The 19,922-nt window shown below is 41.5% G+C and overlaps 1 long non-coding RNA gene across 1 annotated transcript in view; it reads left to right on the top strand.

The window, feature by feature from the left end:
- LOC141272159 (uncharacterized) overlaps positions 1–19,645 on the top strand; it is a 43,648-nt gene extending 24,003 nt beyond the window's left edge. The window contains exon 3 of the long non-coding RNA XR_012321983.1: positions 17,118–19,645. This is a non-coding gene — a long non-coding RNA (uncharacterized lncRNA). The remainder of the gene's footprint in view (positions 1–17,117) is intronic.
- The last annotated feature ends 277 nt before the right edge of the window (positions 19,646–19,922 follow it).

Genomic DNA, 19,922 nt, shown 5'->3' with positions numbered 1-19,922 from the left:
ATGATGCCACTCTTCAGAGGAGATTCAAACAGGAGAACAACTTGCAAGTGGTCACTTTAAGTAGCTTTTCTCATGATTGCATACACCTGGCTATGAAGTTTAAAGCTCAATGAGGTTACAAAACCAAAAAAAGTGCTTTAGTAAGTCAGTAAAAAGTAGGTAGGAGTATTTAAAACAAGAACATGATAAGGGTGCCCATACTTATGCACCTGTCAAATTTTGTTTGAATGCAGATTGCACATTTTCTATTAGTACAATAAACCTCATTTCAAGGAAGAAACATTACTGTGTCCAACAGTTATTACATATATCAAACTGAAATAGCTGTTGCAAAAACACCAATTTTTATAAAACAATAAGCTTAAGATTAATAGGGGTGCCCAAACTTTTTCATATAACTGTATATAGTACAGACCAAAAGTTTGGACACACCTTCTCATTTAAAGATTTTTCTGTATTTTAATGACTACGAAAATTGTACATTCACACTGAAGGCATCAAAACTATGAATTAACACATGTGGAATTATATGCTTAACAAAAAAGTGTGAAACAACTGAAAATATGTCTTATATTCCAGGTTCTTCAAGGTAGCCACCTTTTGCTTTGATGACTGCTTTGCACACTCTTGGCATTCTCTGGTTTGATAAGATGCAAATAAGTTAGAGCCTTCAAACTGCAAACGAGAGTAGGTTTTATGAACAGAAGCATAAATCTTACAAACCAAAAAGTTATGTTGCTCAGTTGAATTTTATTAAATTTTAAACATAAAAGTGTGGGTCAATTATTATACAACCCCTATGTTTAATATTTTGTGGAATAACCCTTGTTTGCAATTACAGCTAATAATCGTCTTTTATAAGACCTGATCAGGCCGGCACAGGTCTGTGGAGTTATCTTGGCCCACTCCTCCATGCAGATCTTCTCCAAGTTATCTAGGTTCTTTGGGTGTCTCATGTGGACTTTATTCTTGAGCTCCTTCCACAAGTTTTCAATTGGGTTAAGGTCAGGAGACTGACTAGGCCACTCCAACACCTTGACTTTTTCCCTATTGAACCAGGCCTTGGTTTTCTTGGCTGTGTGCTTTGGGTCGTTGTCTTGTTGGAAGATGAAATTACGACCCATCTTAAGATCCTTGATGGAGGAGCGGAGGTTCTTGGCCAAAATCTCCAGGTAGGCCGTGCTATCCATCTTCCCATGGATGCGGACCAGATGGCCAGGCCCCTTGGCAGAGAAACAGCCCCACAGCATGATGCTGCCACCACCATGCTTGACTGTAGGGATGGTATTCTTGGGGTCGTATGCAGTGCCATCCAGTCTCCAAACGTCACGTGCGTGGTTGGCACCAAAGATCTCGATCTTGGTCTCATCAGACCATAGAACCTTGAACTAGTCTGTCTCAGAGTCCTCCAAGTGATCATGAGCAAACTGTAGACGAGCCTTGACATGACGCTTTGAAAGTAACGGTACCTTACGGGCTCGTCTGGAACGGAGACCATTGCGGTGGAGTACGTTACTTATGGTATTGACTGAAACCAATGTCCCCACTGCCATGAAATCTTCCCGGAGCTCCTTCCTTGTTGTCCTTGGGTTAGCCTTGACTCTTCGGACAAGCCTGGCCTCGGCACGGGAGGACACTTGCAAAGGCTGTCCTGGCCGTGGAAGGCTAACAGTAGTTCCATAAGCCTTCCACTTACGGATGATGCTCCCAACAGTGGAGACAGGTAGGCCCAACTCCTTGGAAAGGGTTTTGTACCCCTTGCCAGCCTTGTGACCCTCCACGATCTTGTCTCTGATGGCCTTGGAATGCTCCTTTGTCTTTCCCATGTTGACCATTTCTGAGTGCTATTCACAAGTTTGGGGAGGGTCTTAAATAGTCAGAAAAGGCTGGCAAAAGAGATCTTTAATCCACACATGTGAAGCTCATTATTCTTGGTGCCTGAACTACTTCTTAATACTTTAGGGGGACCAAACAGAATTCTTGTGGTTTGAGGGGTTGAATAATAAATGACACTCTGAATGAACTTTTTACGTTTTAAAAAAAACAAACAAAAAAAAACAAAAACAAAATTTGCTGCTGTGCATTTCCCACTTCCAGGCTGATCTACAGTACAAATGTCACAATGCCAAGTTAATTCCGCATGTGTCAACCAGCTAAATCTGCAGGGGGTTGAATACTACTTATAGGCACTGTATATATTTTTACTTTTACATATATATATATATATATATATATATATATATATATATATACACTGCTAAAAAAAAATAAAGGGAACACTCAAATAACACATCCTAGATCTGAATGAATGAAATATTATCATTGAATACTTTGTTCTGTACAAAGTTGAATGTGCTGACAACAAAATCACACAAAAATCATTAATGGAAGACCAGTTGCATGGATTTATGTAGTGTGGCCAAGTTGTCAAGCACTTTTCCAAGTGATGCTAAAATCGCTTGGAAAAGCGATTGACATCCCACATGCGAAATCGAATGTGAAAAAAGCGGGACATACGCTTGTCCCTGGCAGAAAAACGCATGTACAATCCGCATGTACAATCCGCATGCGTTTTTTTCTGCCAGTGAGATGTAGAAACGCTCAGGAAAAATCCGGAGCATTTCTGCATCGTGGGCACATAGCCTTAGGAGTGGCAGACATATTGGATGTCAACTAACTTTCTTCAAATACATCCCTAAGGTAAAATTAAGACTCCAACATTATCTTTGATATCTTAGTAATTTGGGGATTTTTTAAAGGAGGAAATGCTCTTTAAAAGGGTTGTCCCACGAAGAGAACCCTAGTCCAAGTACCTTATTATGGCAGATGGACATCACAGAGGTGCGTTCCCTTGAAAAAGTATTCATACCCCGTGAACTTTTCCACATTTTTTCACGTTACACCCACAAACGTAAATGTATTTTATTGGGAATTTATGTGATATACCAATACAAAATAGCAAGTATTTGTGAAGTGTAAATATTTAAAAATATAAATATGAAAATTGTGATCTGCATTTTTATTCAGCCTCCTATAGTCTGATACCCCTACATAAAATCCTGAGTGATCAATTGCCTCCAGAAGTCATTAGTAAATTGAATCCACCTGTGTAATTTATTCTCAGTATAACTACAGCTGTTCTGTGAAGATATAACTGCATCATGAAAACCAAGGAACACATCAGACAGGTCAGGGATAACGTTGTAGAAAAGAGTAAAGCAGGGTTAGGTTATAAAAAAATAGCCCAAAATCTGAACATCTGACAAAGCACTGTTCAACCATCATCCAAAAATGCAAGGAGTATGGCACAACTGCAAATCCCAAGCAAGGAGAGCACTAATTAGAAAAGCAGTGAAGAGGCCCATGGTCACTGTGGAGGAACTGCAGAGATCAACAGCTCAGGTGGAAGAATCTATCCGCAGGACAACTATAAGTTGTATACTCTACAAATCTGGCCTTTATGGAAGATTGGCAATAAGAAAGCAATTTTGGAAAGCAGGCCATAAGAAGTCCTGTTTGCAGATAGCAAGAAGCCATATAGGGGACCCAGAGAGCATGTGGAAAAAGGTGCTCTGGTCAGATAAGACCAAATTTGAACTTTTTGGGCTAAATGCAAAACGATATGTGTGATGAAAAATTAACAGTGCATATCACCCTAAAAACACCATCCCCACCATCAGACATGGTGGTGGCAGCATCATGCTGTGGGGATGTTTTTCTTCAGCTCTGCAGAGTTGATGGGAAGATGAGTGGAACTAAATACAGGACAATTCTGGAGGCTGCATATTCATGTGTGTGAATGGTCCTATGACAGTCCAGACCTAAATCCCACTGAGAATCTGTGGCAAGACTAGAAAATTACTTTCCACAGACGCCTCCATCCAATCTCACTGAGCTAGAGCAAGTGTGCAAAGAAGAATGGGCAAAAATGTCCCCTCTAGATGTGCAAAGCTGGTAGAGAAAGACCCCAAAAGACTTGCAGCACCAATTGCAGCGAATGGTGGTCCTACAAAGTATTGACCCGGTGTATGTGTGGGGGGGGGGGGGCAGAATACAAATGCACGTCACAGTTTTAAGATTTATATTTTTAAAATAATTAGAAAACCCATGTATCATTTCCTGTACACTTCACTAATACTACATTGTGTCGGTCGGTATGTTACATAAAATCCAAATAAAAAACACTTAAGTTTGTGGATGTAATGTGAAAAAATGTGGAAATGTTCACAGGGTATGAGTACTTTTTCAAGGCATTGTATATACATATTTGCATATATGAACATGCACATGTATGTACTAAATATGTATATATAAAGTAAAGACAGTACAGAAGTTTTTTTTTTAAAACACAGTATATACATATATATATACATATTTATTTTTTGTCACTGATTTCCATATTTGTGCACCTTTCTTCAACTGACATGGAAAATTTCAATAAAAAAGTTCTCTATATGTAAGTACGATAAGCAGGCCGGTGAAAGAAACATTTTATCTGTCAAGACTATTGACGAGAATGTCATGGAAACTTATTCAAAGAGCAATTTTCTGGGGAGTTTTGTGCTTTACTCTACGGACCAGGCTTTATTTTGACTCTCTACATGGCGTCTGCCTTTCCTGGTAACGGCCATAGATTCTAGGAGGTTGGAAGACTGGGTGTAAGGACGTTCTTCAGTAAACGCATTTCCTGTTATTTTTTCCAGGGGAATGTAAGAGGCAATTAAATATTAAATGAATGCGGCATTTAGTAGATAGGGCTCAGCGCGAAGGTATCAGTAATACGAACTGACTGCAGAACACAGATACTCCCTCTATAATAAATCACCTTCTCTGTGAGTGGCGGCAAAGCGACAGGTTCCAGCTCTCGGGTGAAGGAGAGGTGTAGAAAACCAACAAGGCACAAAACAAATAATAAAAAAAACAACAAAAACAAACAAAACAAATCTTGGAACCAGATAATTGCTTGTTAATTAGGATAAATATTTGGAAAAAGAAAAATTTATGGGTGGAAATGTTATTCTTGAAAACAATTTATTTGCTTTAGATGAGAGTTCAGAGTATTGAGGCTTTGATAATGTATAAAGAGCAGGAGGTAAATGCCAAAAACACTTATGGAAAAGCCAAAAATTCCAGCTATGCTAATGCTGAGGAGCGTCTACTAGTCAAACAAGTCTAGGGTTGGATTTGCCCATCGGGCACCTCACAGTCTGAGAGGATTGCCCTAGAACAGAGGTTGGCAACCCATCTATCATGATTAACAGGTCTTGGGTGGGTCATTGACCGAGTGCCCAACCAGCGTACCCCAACAGTAGTGGTGCCAAATGTCCTCCAAAATAACAATGTAAAGTCTAATGCTCCCTTAAATCCACTAAAATTAATGATGTCCATATGGTGTTTAGCAACCAAAAGCAGAGGACCCTAAAAATGACCAAAGTCTTGGAGACCAAAGACCATTTTAGTCCTGAATCCTATGAGAGGGAAGGTCCTTGGTGCAGGTAGACACAATGACATCACTACATCTACTTGCAAATGTAGCACACACAAGCTACAGACTGGAAGAGGCATATACCAATGTGTGCAATATGGAAATGGGGTTGGGTGAGTAGTTTTACTTTTTAGGCACACTCTTGTTAGGGGTATCATTACTTTTAAGGGCACTCTGAAAAGTACACAAAGACACTATTAATGTTGCGGTGAATTTGAGGGGACCTTGACTTTTTGCTAGGCACTATATTAAGTTTGTGGGAACCATGAGAGGACTATGATTAGCACAGTTGATTTGGCAAAAATGCTGTTTTGGCACTGTGCTTGGCTTGACCCTATGAAAGTGTATTTCAGTCTGCACAATTATTTGTGGGGACACTACATGAGCACTATAACAGTTCAAAATGTTACTCCACTGGTGAGGGTGGTGCACTTGGAAGGATAAATAATAAACAAGCAAGAGAGTCCCGGCACTCAATGCTGATGAAAGCTTTGGAAGGGCTGATGTTATGATATTGTAGCAACTCACTCGGGAAGATAGGTAACACACTAAAATCTGCGACTGATCCTGCTTGTCCTGTACAGACTAGAGATTCTGACCCCACAGTCTCTAGTGGTTCCTGCATGAGCTGAGATAACCCTAACTACAAACTAGACAATGGCAACTCGGACCTGTGCTGCCTGAAAGGCCGTTCCTCCTAAAAAAACGGAGGGCAGAGCAGAGGGAAAATTACCTAAAGATGGGAAAGTGTGCTGAAATAGAAAGAGATCTCAAAGTGAATAAAACAAACCACAAAATACAAAATAAAGGATTAAGTTCATATAGTTAGAGAATATGCTGCCTACTTCCTAAAAGAAACAGAAGATAGGTGCAGGGTAAAGAACATAAACAGCAGAGAGATAAACCCTAACTGGTCTTTCACTGGCTGGCCTAAACTACAGCAGTATGGCAGGACATCCAAATGAGAATATCACCGGCAGAAAATACCAGCAGGGAGAAAGTATACAAAGCAGCACCTGAAAGGTGATAGGGCAGACAAATTAGTAAATTAAAACACATGTTTTCTTAGTTCTTTACTATATGGGCACTCTCTGATGTAGGCATTTTTATAAGCACTATGGCAGCACTCTTATACAATTATTTTTTGGCCACTTTGTGGATACTAATTGACACTCCAAAGTGAGGAGCAAATGAAATCCATTAGAGTCATGTGGTATTAGAGGCTTAATATTGTGTTAGAGCCAGGGCTCACTGGAAAATCCTCTGTGACTCTGGGTTGAGTCAATTTGACCTTGTTCTCAGGTTATCATTGGCGCTTTATTGGTGATGCGAACATCTTGTAGATATCCAACTTATAGGCTTTATTAAGAGACTCAATCTACATCATACTTACCAACTCTCCCAGAACATCTGGGGGTCTCCTGTAAAATGGTGAAACTTCCCAGACCTAATGAAGATTTCAGTCCTCCCAGAAAGTTCCAGAAAGTTTCTTGTGCCTAACGCCAAGATGCTCCATCAACCTCATCCAAATGCACATTCAAGAGCTTTGGAGAAAGCATGGAAGGGGCATAGAAAAGATTTGCTTTGAAAAGTGTCATGGCTATCATCTGCCTATACCTCCACTATCAATATCCACCTGAAAATTAGCAAATTTGCTTAAAATTTAGGAAACAATAATGAAGTTGTGCTGAACAAATCCAAAGGAGCAAAGCCAAGAACTTTTGGGCTACTCTTAACTTGTTGGGCTCTCTTTATTTTCTGGCCAATAAAATGATTACATTTGCTTCTGAAGGGGGGAAATTGACTTCTAAAGTCTACAGAAATTTGTCAACCTCTTGGCCAAGTACAATATAAGTCAAATTTAACGAAAGCTCTAAATGTAAGGGCACAAGATAAATATGCTAAAAAACATCATGTGTCGTATGGCCTTACAAAACAACAACCCTCCGTAGATTCAGAGAGGGACCCCCTGCTCCCATACTTTTATTGTGTCGCGTTGCTATTTTTTTCAGCTCATTCGGATGCAGGGCGCCAACGTGAGAATAAAATAAATAGTATGCACACAGCCTAACAGTGTCTGCGCGTGAATCATATGTAAAACGGTGCAACGCGAAGTCCACTCTACGTGCCAAGAGCAACCGCAAGGTATACAGTATCCCAGCAAGGGCACACGGTATCCAGGATGGGTTTAACATGGGGAAACAGAGGCTGGAACCTGATTTCCTTTTATATTTTATTTAGATTAGTCTCTGCTCAGTGGGGTGGTTTCTTAATTAGAGCAGTGCGATGGTGTAAGCTGTGAGCCTCGGACCCCTGCTCTGCTTCTTAAGTTACACTGAGGAAGTATAACTAGTATATATCCTGCTCTGCAATATCTGAACAGCGAGCGATCATTTCAATGGGAGGAAAAGACATGAAACTTAATCAACTTTATGAAATTTATGAGGGATTTGAGCCTTGTCCTTGGAAGTTGACTTATTTTTCTACCAGCATCCTGAGATGATGAGATGCAAGAGACGGGCTCCTGGATGTTTATTTGAGTTTTTCACAGCAAAGCTCCTTTGTTGGTGAAGATTGAGTGACAACTTCATTCTGAATTATCTTATGAGTGTTGGTAACGGGGAGGGGGGGGGGGGAGTATAAGGCATGCAGCAAACGCAACCAGGCCCTGGTGCCTGAAGCTACAACTGGGGAATATGGGTTTTCTGGAAGTGGAAGACTTTTATCAGGAAATGGCTTGCTTTTTCACAAATCACAAAATAGAATAACTTCAAAATTAATGAATTTGTCTTCTTGTGCCACACTCTACTTCTTATGTCTTCTTATGTCTTCTTATGTCTTCTTAGGTCTCTTTATGTTACTTCCTCATTGAAAGACAACATTGTCTTGGAGCTTTGGAATACACAGGATTTTCTCAAGGAACATGGTTGGACTTGTATGCTGTTGCTCCATTCAGTGTAGGACTGATGGAAATCTTAATGAATGGAGTTACAGCGCACATGTGTAACCATACCGGTTCATTAAGGGATGAAGGCAGCTAAGAGGAACATATGCTCCAAACCCTCATTCTAATGACCGCAGGAGGATTTCCAGAATAGTCACAAATTCGCCATGACATGCTGATGGAGCTGTGGTCAGGGATGGAGCCAACGGTTTTTACCAGAAGATAATTGGGTATTCAACAGACTAAAGGGTAAACCAGAAATTAAGTCAGTAGAAAGCCAGGAGAAAGTCAGAAGGACAAGACAGCACAAGGCCAAGGTCAGGATCAAGAAACACAGTGGTCAAAACACACAAACAAAAGCCATAACAACACATTGGAGAATAACAACCCTTTAAATAGGTGACATCATTTTCAGAGAGAGATGAGACCTGGCCAAGGAGAGATGGAAAAATGTGACCTGGCCAAGAAGACATGGAAAGATGTGACCTGACCAAGGAGAGATAGAGATGTTACCTGGCCAAGTGAGATTGAGAGATGTGACCTGGCCAAGTGAGATTGAGAGATTTGACCTGGCCAAGTGAGATTGAGAGATGTGACTGTCGTGCCCCCGTGGGCCTTACTGTTTTGGGGACAGTATATATATATCACGGTGGCTGGCCCAGGGCGGACAGTGCACAAAAGGGGTAGCGATTATTAATAAAGTTCTGAGAATTTCGTGACGCCACCTGTGGTGTCTGGTGAAAGTCACCAGTGCTGCAGCAGTCCTCTGAGGCAGGTGACAAGGCAGCTAAAGATGGTACAGCTCCCCTCAGGTGGAGCGGGCCTCAAGGCAGTGTAGATAGATAGATGGTGGGTGCGCTGGGCGTTGTGGTGCAGTGGGGAACATTAGCGCCGGTGAAGAGACAGACAGAGACAATTTCCTTGCAGTCATCCAAGGTTTTACTCACAGTCCTTAGGCAAGTCACAAATGCACTTTGCAGGTGAAGGCCTCCCTTGTCGCGCTGCGTTCACCGGGCAGGAGTTCAGCCCTTTCTCAGCAAATTTAGGAATGCCTGGCGGAACCACACTTTCATATGTACCTATCTTGACCTTTTCCACACTCGGTTGTTCTCACCGCTGTCCTACGCTGCTCACTCACATTCCCGCTCAGGTATGCTGAAGTCCTTCCTGTACGTTGGATCCGGGACCAACCTGACCCCCTGGGGTTTTGAGTGTAGCAACCGATCCCTCCTAATCACCTGGCAGGAGCGGGGCGTACGGGTGCCGTCATGCATGCACCGTACCCCCTGGGATCCTTTAAGTAGAATGGAGCCTGCTCCCCTCCGGGGCCTCTATCCTGGGCCCTAACTTGTGGAGCAGAGCTCTGACTGAGCCTCTGCTCCCGGACTGTACTAAACTGACTAACTTCTAGACCTAATATGGCTTCCTATTATATACTTACTGTATATGTGCTCCATGTAACTGTTTCCTCCACCCACACCCACTATTGGTTCCCCCTACCTTTGGGTTCCCCCCTACTCCAGCCAGGGCCAGGACTCAGCAGAAAACTACATTGCATCTTGCTCCTCCGGCTGGCCTGGAGCAGTGTTGTGTTGGATGTAGGTGGTTGGGGTTCCGTGCAGCACTCCCTCCTTACCTGAGAGAAGGGAGACACCACACCTCGGGGTGAGGTGCAGTATCTCTGTGGCGACTGAACCCTCAGGGGCGCCACATGACCTGGCCAAGGATAGATGGAGAGATGTGACCTGGCCAAGGAGAGATGGAGAGATGTGACCTGACCAAGGAGAGATAGAGGTGTGACCTGGCCAAGGAGAGATAGAGATGTGACCTGGCCAAGGAGAAATTGAGAGATGTGACCTGGTAATGGAGAGATGTGACCTGGCCAAGGAGAGATGGAGAGATGTGACCTAGCTAAGGAGAGCTTGAGGGCCACGGTCAGATCCAGAAAGAATGTGGGTGATACCGGGAGTGGAAGCATTGAGTTGCAGTTATTGACAGAAGCCATGGCTACCCATTGGGACGTGGCGTAGGAATTGGGTGAGCTGAGTAACAGTTATCTGACAACTTCAGGCTTCCATATCTGTATTTTTTCTCCAGTGAACAAGTTTTCACATATGGTAAAATATTGTTAAAGTGGGTCAAAAATTTGGCATATGTAGGCTTCATATAGTGTAATGGTCTTTACTCCACACTAGAATCTCAGTTTTGCCCTAGTTTAGTTAACCCTCTTACCTATTGGGAGAACATACACATATTTAAAGAAAATTCTTTCCTCTGTTAGATTCAAACCCAGGGCTCCAGTGTTTTATATCACTTGTCTTGTATTACAAATATTTTGGTATAATTAAAAGATGGATAGACTTTGGTTTTGGTCTTCATGATTTAATGAGGCTGTAGATTTGCATCAGTTTACAACTATGGAAACCATAATTCAGAAAAGAAGGCTGACGACGTTGACGTTCACCACTGGCGTGTCCAACTTTAGCTAGTTTCATAATGATTTACTAGAATACATTTAAATTGCATTGTTCTAGAACGTTACACTTGTGGTTTAGGTCACTGTTAATTTACCCACTTTTATAAGCACCACTGTTCTTGTGTACCAAGGATAACATTGATTTACTGAGGTTTTGTACTGTTTTTTTGGATCTGGATTAATGGGATTTGCAGTAGGCAAGCTTCCATTCTTTTGTCTCGTACAGCTGGAGGAAGTTGCTGCGTTGTGATGTACAACTCAAAGGCCAAACCATTCACTCATTCATCTCAATTAAGTAATATCACAAGTAAACAGAAGTCAGTTGAGCGAGACCGCAATATGTTCCAAAAGGGAACAATTTACGAAATAAAAGACAGTTCGATTCAATGTACGTTCACACGTGTATGTATACGTCTATTTGTCAGGTCCCTGACACCCGCACCTCGGCCAAGAGCCTGTAATGCCATCTTGTATGTAGCCGGCCAGTTCGGAGAAAGGATGGAGGCACAACAAGCTTTAACCCACACCTACCGCCCCTCCTATAAAAGTTGATTGTTCTCACTTACAAAGCAAGAGACATAAGCAAGGGATTTGTCCCAGATCCAAATGCAACATTTGTACACGGTCCAAGTGTAATGAGATCCAGACATTTTTTTTAAACTCAAATGTGTTTTAAGATAATGTGATGTTGGAAGTAGATACTGAGAAGCTCCCAGAATTAGCTGCATACTTTGTCTTAAAAAATTCTGGCTTTAAAAACACCACCACAAATTCCCATCCTTTTCTTATTTCCAGGGGCGGACATATATACAGCCTGTTCAGCGGCACAAGGGTCTAGCGTATAGACAGGGTCCTGTCTGTATCCTTAGCCCTGCTTATACTCTCCATTCTGTGTCTCTGTGCCTGAATAGTTTATAGTAACATCCTGGGACATTACCATTGATCCTTTCACTACCCTAGACCACCAGGGATGTAACCATGATCCTCTTTCAGTGCCCTGGACCCAACACTAATGTAACCATAAACCCATTCGGTGTTTTAGACCACTAGGGATGTAACCAAAAATGCTTTTGTGCTCTAGACAACCAGTCCCTTCACTAATCACTACCCAGTATCACCAAGGATGTAACCAAGAACCCTTTCACCATCCTAGACCACCAGGGACGTTACAATAAACCCATTCACTTCACTAGTGTAATTATAAACCCCTTTAATACTGTAGACAATCAGGAATGTAACAGTAAGCCCTTTCACTACCCTAGACCACAATGGATGTAACCATGAACCCTCTTCAGTGCCCTGGACACAACACAGATATAACCATAAACCCCTTCAGTGTTTTAGACCACTAGGGATGTAACCAAAAACCCTTTTGTGCTCTAGACAACCAGGGGTGTTACAAAATGTCCCTTCATTAATCACGACCCTTAATCACTAATAATTTAACCAAGAACCCTAGACCACTAGGGACTTTACAATAAACCCCTTTACTACTCTAGACCACCAGTGGTAAGTATAAACCCCTTTAATACCCTAGACAACCAGGAATGTAACAGAAAATGTCATTTACTACCATCATGGATGTAATCATGAACTCAATTCAGTGCTCTGGGACCGATACAAACCATAAACCCTTTCAGTGTCTTAGACCACTAAAGACTCAACCATGAACTTATTTTGTTCCCTAGCCAATCAGGGATGTTACAAAAAAAACCTTCACTAATTACTACCTTATATCACCATCTACCCTAGACCACCAGGGACCTAGGGTACCTAGCACCACGTACCACTTTTCCCAATAATAATATATATTTTTTGCATTAGCTTTTTGGACCCTTATGTCTTATAATCTAGCAATTTTATACACTGACACCAATTCTATAGATTCGTATGCTGGTTATGCTCTTACACAGTGCACGTAACAACTTATGCTCTGGCTCATTTCTTTGGTTTTGCTGTAGTTTTTTGTACAAACGGGTGTGGTCCTCTTTCTGAACATTTATTTAGCTTCCCATGACTGGGTGCCTGAACATTCCGGCCTCAGTCCTGCTCTGCCCCCATCTACACTGAGGTCGTCTGACACATGGTAAGGTTTTAGTACTAGAGATAGGATAGGACTTTCCCAATTGGGGGTACACTGTATTGAGGTGGGACGGCTTCTACACTTTTTTGATCAAAACCAGTGTTTACTAAGTACCCTACGTTATTTATACTATTGCTTTTTACTTACAGCAGGGTATATGCTCATTGTGTTTCTATCTTAGGTTTTGACTGTTAAATGGCCACAGTGTGAACATGCTCCTACACGTTTTTATATATATTCAACTTATGCTTCGGCTTATTTTTTTGGTTTTTGCTGTTGTTTCTTGTACTTTGTACAAACAGGGCTGCGGCTCCCTTTTTGAGCTAGGCATTTCATTTATATATTACTTACAGCAGGGTATATGCTCATTTTGTTTCTATCTTAGGTTTTGTCTGTTAAATGGCCACAGTGTGAACATGATCCTATACGTTGCATGTATACCAACTTATGTTCTGGCTCATTTCTAAGGTTTTGCTGTTGATTTTGTGGTGTGGCTTTATTTTTTGAGCTAGGCATTTCATTTATATATTATTTCCTTACTGCAGGGTATATACTCATTTTGTTTCTATCTTAGGTTTTGTTAGGAATAAAAAGATGTTACTTTAGGTTCACTGGGTACCCTCATGCCACTTGGTAAAAAAATGTACTTTTTTGGTGCATTTTCCTTTTTACAGCCTTACACACCCTTGCATCTGAAAATCTAGAACATTTTACAATCCAGGACCCATCTACTCCTATTAGTTTGTGTTTTAAGACATTTTTCCATTAGGTGGCTGGTAAACCAGATGGCGCTTTTATTTCTAGTGTCCTTCACTTCATATAAGATGACTTAAAAGTGTTCCTTGTTTAATTGATGGCAGATGCCAATTGTCTAAGCAGGTCGGGGTGTGAGTCCTTTAACTTCTTCGGAAGTCACGTCATACGGTATGACGGTTGTACAAAGAGAGTATCGGCGGTTACTAATAACAGATGTCCTGATATCCCTTTGATATCAATTGCAGTGTTACGTGCAGGCATATGGAGACTGAGAGCAAGAAAGAAGATTTATATCCGCACCTAAACCTTATGCAAACAGAACCGGAGAAGCGAAGGTGTCTCTCATGTCTCCAGTCGTTGGCAGTTTTTGTCTTCCTCTACTCCAGAGGACATCTTCCACTATGAAAGAAATTCTATTTTCCTCCTTAAAGTAATAGGACTTTAAGCCTCCAGACCCCAGTGGGGTGGCTGCGGACGGGAAGGAAATGTGAGAGTGCAATTCTCTGGTGTCCTAAAATAGTAAGAGGCTCCAGTGCGAAAGGGGAAAAAATGAAGTCACAGGTCAACGTCTCCAGGGTCATTATCACTCAGCTCGTGAAAAGCCGTGGATGTGATGGCTGCATGGTAAATCTTTTCTGTTAATTAATGACAAATGCTAGGAGGAAGGATGTGCCAACAGAAGGAAGAAAAACACTGATTTTTCCCTTTAACACCTTAGGCCGTTAGCCATTGCAAAATTACTGGAATACATAATTTATCCTGTAGGGTAACCGAAAGCAGAAATGGACAGTTCTTGTTTTTGTACAGTATCAGGGAGAACTAATAAACACTAAAATGTTTTTTTTTCTTTACTTAAGTGGATTTTTTAACCTGAATGATTTTTCAACTATGTAAAGGATTGGTGAAAAATACTAGATAGGTAGGATCTAGCCACTAAAACCACTTTGGCGCCCCGTCCCTCTGATCCTCCCAACTGCAAAAAGGAGATTGGAATCGAATTTGAATTGAGTAACGGTTGAGAACCGTTTCTCCACTGGGATTGTGGTTTTACCATTTTGGTGATCAGTCCGACCCCCACCTGTGTGTCACTTATTCAGTGGATAAGTGATAAACTGTGCAGACTCGAATACCCATTTAACTATTGATGGTCTATACTTAAAATAGGCCATCAATGTCTGATCACTGGGACTCTGACAATTTAGCATAAATATGTGGGGGGCTGACTTCTTGGACCTGCCATGATCACCAGATCTTCAACTGAATATGCATAATCGCTGATCCACTCAAACCTTGCAGCTTGGAGTAATGAGGGAGTGCAGCCACTTTTGTGTCAACTGCTGTGTGTTCCAGCAACCTACCCCCAACTGTTTGGGATTTATCTCCTGTCCAATGGACATGTGTTAAAGCCCTGAGGCAGGAATATTCCTTTAAACATTTTTTTTGACTATCGTTAGTATAAGCAAATCCAAATAAATGAGCTGGAGTATAAGTTGGTGTACATGCAAAGTAAAAGAGCATGTTCACACTGTGGCCATTTAACAGATAAAGCCCAAAATAGAAACAAAATGAACATATACTCTGCTGTAAATAAGTAAAAAGCAATAGTGCACATAAATAAAATAGGGTACTTAGTAAACACTGTTTTTGTTAAAAAAAGAATAAAAGCCATCTCACCATGACAAGGTGTACCCCAATCGGGACGGTCCTATTCTCTAATATTAAAATCTTACCATGTGTGAACCGACCTCACCCTTAGAATAAGCCATCGATATCTGATCAGTAGCTGTCCCGCCATCGGGACCCCTGACATTTAGAACAATAAAGTGGCTAAATAGCTGGATAGTTGAGAATTGTTAGACTCTTACTGGACAGGTGATAAATGCTACAAAGGTGGTGGCTTGATAACTGAAACTCCCACTAATCACCAAAGTGGAAGCCATACACAGAGCATGCCCAATCGCCAGTCCACTCAAACTCATAATATCCATCTCTTTGCAGCTAGGATGAACGAAGGGCTGGGTCCACTTCTATAATAATTAATGGGGGTCCATCACAGTCCAATATGTGATCAATGGCGTCCCAACAATAAGATCATTGCAAGGAGTTGGAAAGTTGGATAGATGATGAAAGCTAGATGAGTATGGATCTCACTTCTAGGACCACTGCTATCATCAGAGTTGGGGGATTGAAGTCCACCATTTTTCCCAGCCAAGAACGGCCGCTTGGAGGATTTTGATTGTAGCAGTGGTCGGTTTAGCCCAGTTACTGCTAGCTGGGAGTAAAAAGGGACCATAGTGGTGATCAGTGGAGGTCTCAGTGGTTGAATCCCACAGAACTAAAATACATCTCTAATCTAGTGGATAGGTAATAAATGATTCTGGCTGGAATACGTCTTCAAATATAGATGGTCTATTTTTAGAATTGGCCATCAATGTCTGAACACTGGTAGTCCCACCATATTTGGCACAACAACATTGTCAAAGTGGCATGTCCATATTGGCAGCTCTTCCTGGTCAGGTCATGTAGCTCTGTCTCCATAATTTAGCTGACTAGTGGAATACTAGAATTTGGTTTCCCACCAATCACTAAAAGCCCTTGAAAATCCCTTTAGGGTATGTGCACACAATGTCTTTTAGTCTTGCTAGAGGAAGACTAAAAAGACTGTCTTTTGTCCGGAAGCGTCTTTTTCTGATGTTTTTTTGATCCTTTTTCTGTTGTTTTTGCTGGCGTTTTTTTTTTTTTTTTGGGGGGGGGGGGTACATTTTGATAGAAACTATTGATTGTTAGTCCCCAGAAGAATGGTCATGTCACTTCTTTTAGCTGTTTCATGGCTTTCAAAGTGATTAAAGAAGTTCAAAAAGACTAAACATACGCACATTTTTCCATTGTAATGCATATGGTCATTCTTTTTTGCATTTTTTAAGTACTTTTTCAGGTGGGTAACAGAGTGGATCAGCCTGAAAGGCGTAGTGTTCACATACCCATAAAGTAAATGCCCATTTCAGAACACCGTTTAGCTATTTTTTTAAATATCTTTAAAGGGACCAGGGTGGGGAAGATGGGAAAGAGATTGCTATTGATCATAGGACATTTTTGATTGAGATTTCGAGGCTGCGCAGGTATGTGGCGTCTATGACATTCTTGTACATTTTATTTCACATTGGACAAATACTTTGTCTACTGCACTTCATATAATCTTCCATTTTAAAGTATAGGATGAAACATGAGACAGAAAAGTCTGTGTGCACATCCCTGCGTCTCACACAAAGGAGCCATTATTGTATATTGTGCCATTAAAAAAAAAGAGCTGTGCCCAGACAATTAGTTGGCAAGATAATCATTTAACTACTTGTCTATCTCCTCTTCCTTGCAGGCACCACTGACGACTTCACCCTTCCAGATTACCAGGATCTCTCAAGACGAATGTTTTAATTTGACCCCTTTTAAAGAGGGAATTAATGGCGAGCCTCGGGGCAGAGCTGATTCATCTCATCTTGTTTCAAAATTTTCTAATTTTTCCAAATAGTTCTTGGTTTATTAATTTGAAATGTGGTTCACCGGGATTCCTTTAAGATGACTGTAATTTGGCTCCGTGACTGCCAAAGGCTTCTTCATAATGCACAGTAGAATAAAAGGTCCTCTGAGAAGTCAGAGAGCGGAGATTGATAATGCTGTATGCATTACTCTTTATGGTTCTCAGGTTCGGCTCTAAATTGGAGCAACCAACAATTTTTGGGCATACATCGAAAGCCAATGGATGAAATTGAGAAACATGGCAAAATTATCTCGCAGTAGCCAATTGGTTTCCTGTACTAATTTTTCAGAGTGATGGAATTGGCTTGGAGTGGGTCCAATCCATTTAGTTGCTATAGGGTAACTTGCACTAGTCCTTTGCACTAGTTTTAGTAAATGTTCCTCAATGGCAGACCTCAATATGGCGGTTCTATAATGTAAGTCTGTAATATTAGAGCATACCTAACATTTCTTAGTATACAGTGTGTTAAAATATAGTCCCCATGTGTTCATTTCAGAGAACGTGACCTTAAGCAGAGATCACCAATGTACCTTATCCATAAAGGTCTGCAATATTTCCCTTGAACTTTCTGAATAAATATATATATACATATATATATATATATATCTATAATATAATCGGCTAAGCATGTCTCTGTCTGAAGCCTTTATAGACTGCGCATGCGTGACGCGCAGTCTGGCTCCAGACAGAAGACCGCATCCAGCCGTTACAGGTAAGAGGAGTGTATGGCGCCGGAGATCGCGGTATGCGTAGACACTGAACGCATACTGCGATCTCCAGCGCCATACTTACCTGACCGGGAGGAGCGTTGCCACGGTGCCTCTCTCTTCGCCGGAGACCGGGGCAGGAGTGAGGCGTCGGATCGGCACATGCGCATATCGCTATCCGGCGCCATTTTACTGAAGACATATTTGAAGTGTATCTTCAGCTAATGGTGCCGGACAGCGCAGTGTCATAGGGTGAATAAGATGGAGACGTTAGTTGACTTTGATTAATATGGAAAATTTTGCATTCACTGTTATTGTGACTCCATCTATCTAAGCCTAAGTTACTGGATTTCTGGAGACAGTCTTGGAAAATAATGGAGGGTTAAACCACTTATTAGCATGTGAGTTGCTTTTTTTCCAAGTTCGAGTGGAAAACAAAGTTTCCAAGTGATCTTTATCGACACGGATTTCCAACAAAAAAAAAATGTGTTTCCTGAAAACCTACGAGCTCCTGGCGCCCAGGTAACCAGATCATAAGAGGCAGTAATGAGATGCCTCAGCACAAATCAACTCAGTCTGCAAAGGTGCTCCATAGGAAGGCAGGCGAGGGCAGCGTTTGGGAAGTATTTAATAAGAAGTATCCCAGCTGGGGACTCATAGAACATATGGAGAAAAATACCCCCGAACATTGGAGGGGGAAGGGGCCTGGACATAATGACTGCAGCTATGGAAAACTAATGAGCATGCCCCATGTATAGTATTACTGTAATCCTGAACACTGGACAATATGGAGAGGCAGCAGCAAATAAACCCAATGTGCACATTTTTTACAACGGTTCTTCATGCAGTCAAGTACCCTCTACTCAATTACAGCCCATCAATGCATTCTAATCTTTACACCTCCTAGTCTATGATCACACGTTAAGCTGCACAATGAAGTCTCAAAACAAGAAGAGAGCAAGTTCTCTAGATATATGGCAAGTACCACCACAAGTTGGAAGGCTATAGGAAGATGTCGGTGGGGTATTTCCAATTGTAGCTACTCTTTGTCCCAAACCAGTAAATTATCACTTATCCATAGGATAAGAAATACCTTGGGATCCCCAATGATCCCTAGAACGTGGCTCTAAAATGCCTGATTAGAACGGAGATGTGGTTGAGTATGCACTCCGGCGCTCTATTTATTGACTATGGGACTACCGAATATAGCCGAGTGCAGCAGTCCGCCACTCTATTCTAAAGGGCATTTCAGACCCCAATTATCAGAATCAGTGGAGATCTTTGTGATCACACCTCCAGTAATTAGGAAGAGTCAAACTTTTAAGGATCCTTGTAAAATTAATTCAACTGTTTCCAATACAGCACCCCAAACTAGGAATTTCATACCGTATAGAGACATACCTTCTCACTCTTAGAGACTGGTTTCTGGAAGGGTACTGACTGTGATGCGTGAAGTTTGCCACCAAAATCGCTTCCTGGGGCCACATCTGTTTTGAAGACCATGCTGTATCCTCGCCAATTGAATGCCCCTAATAGCTGTCCCCTGAATGTGGCACTGTGTAATGATGAAGTATCCAGGTAGCGTGAACCAGAAACCTTCTGAAAGTCCTGCTTTTGATGTTTTGGCAGTACTTGAGGATTTGTCAACTCTTTTGGGAATTCATCAGATCTAATTTTTTCTGGAGCCTACTAGTGGTTCCCAGTTTTCATATAGGCACTTGATATGGTGCCCAATAAAATGAGGATTAGGTTGGCCTCATACCTCTAGTCTATGGTTATTGTGGAGCTGTGCAGAACTCCCCCTCTCAATGAACCAGTGTTTCCAAAAAGATAGTGGGGGAAGAGGCTCAATGGTCATACTGTCTTGTGTCTATATCAAGTTTAGAGGAGTCTTCTTGGTAAAATAAAGTGGTTGCCCCAACCTAAGTAACACAAT

This window comes from Phyllobates terribilis, unplaced genomic scaffold, assembly GCF_046119375.1.
Source record: "Phyllobates terribilis strain yellow unplaced genomic scaffold, ASM4611937v1 Scaffold_5__5_contigs__length_657084704, whole genome shotgun sequence".
Classification (NCBI taxonomy): domain Eukaryota; kingdom Metazoa; phylum Chordata; class Amphibia; order Anura; family Dendrobatidae; genus Phyllobates; species Phyllobates terribilis.
Note: the sequence above shows the minus strand (reverse complement) of the source record. Positions and strands in the feature narration are given on the sequence as shown.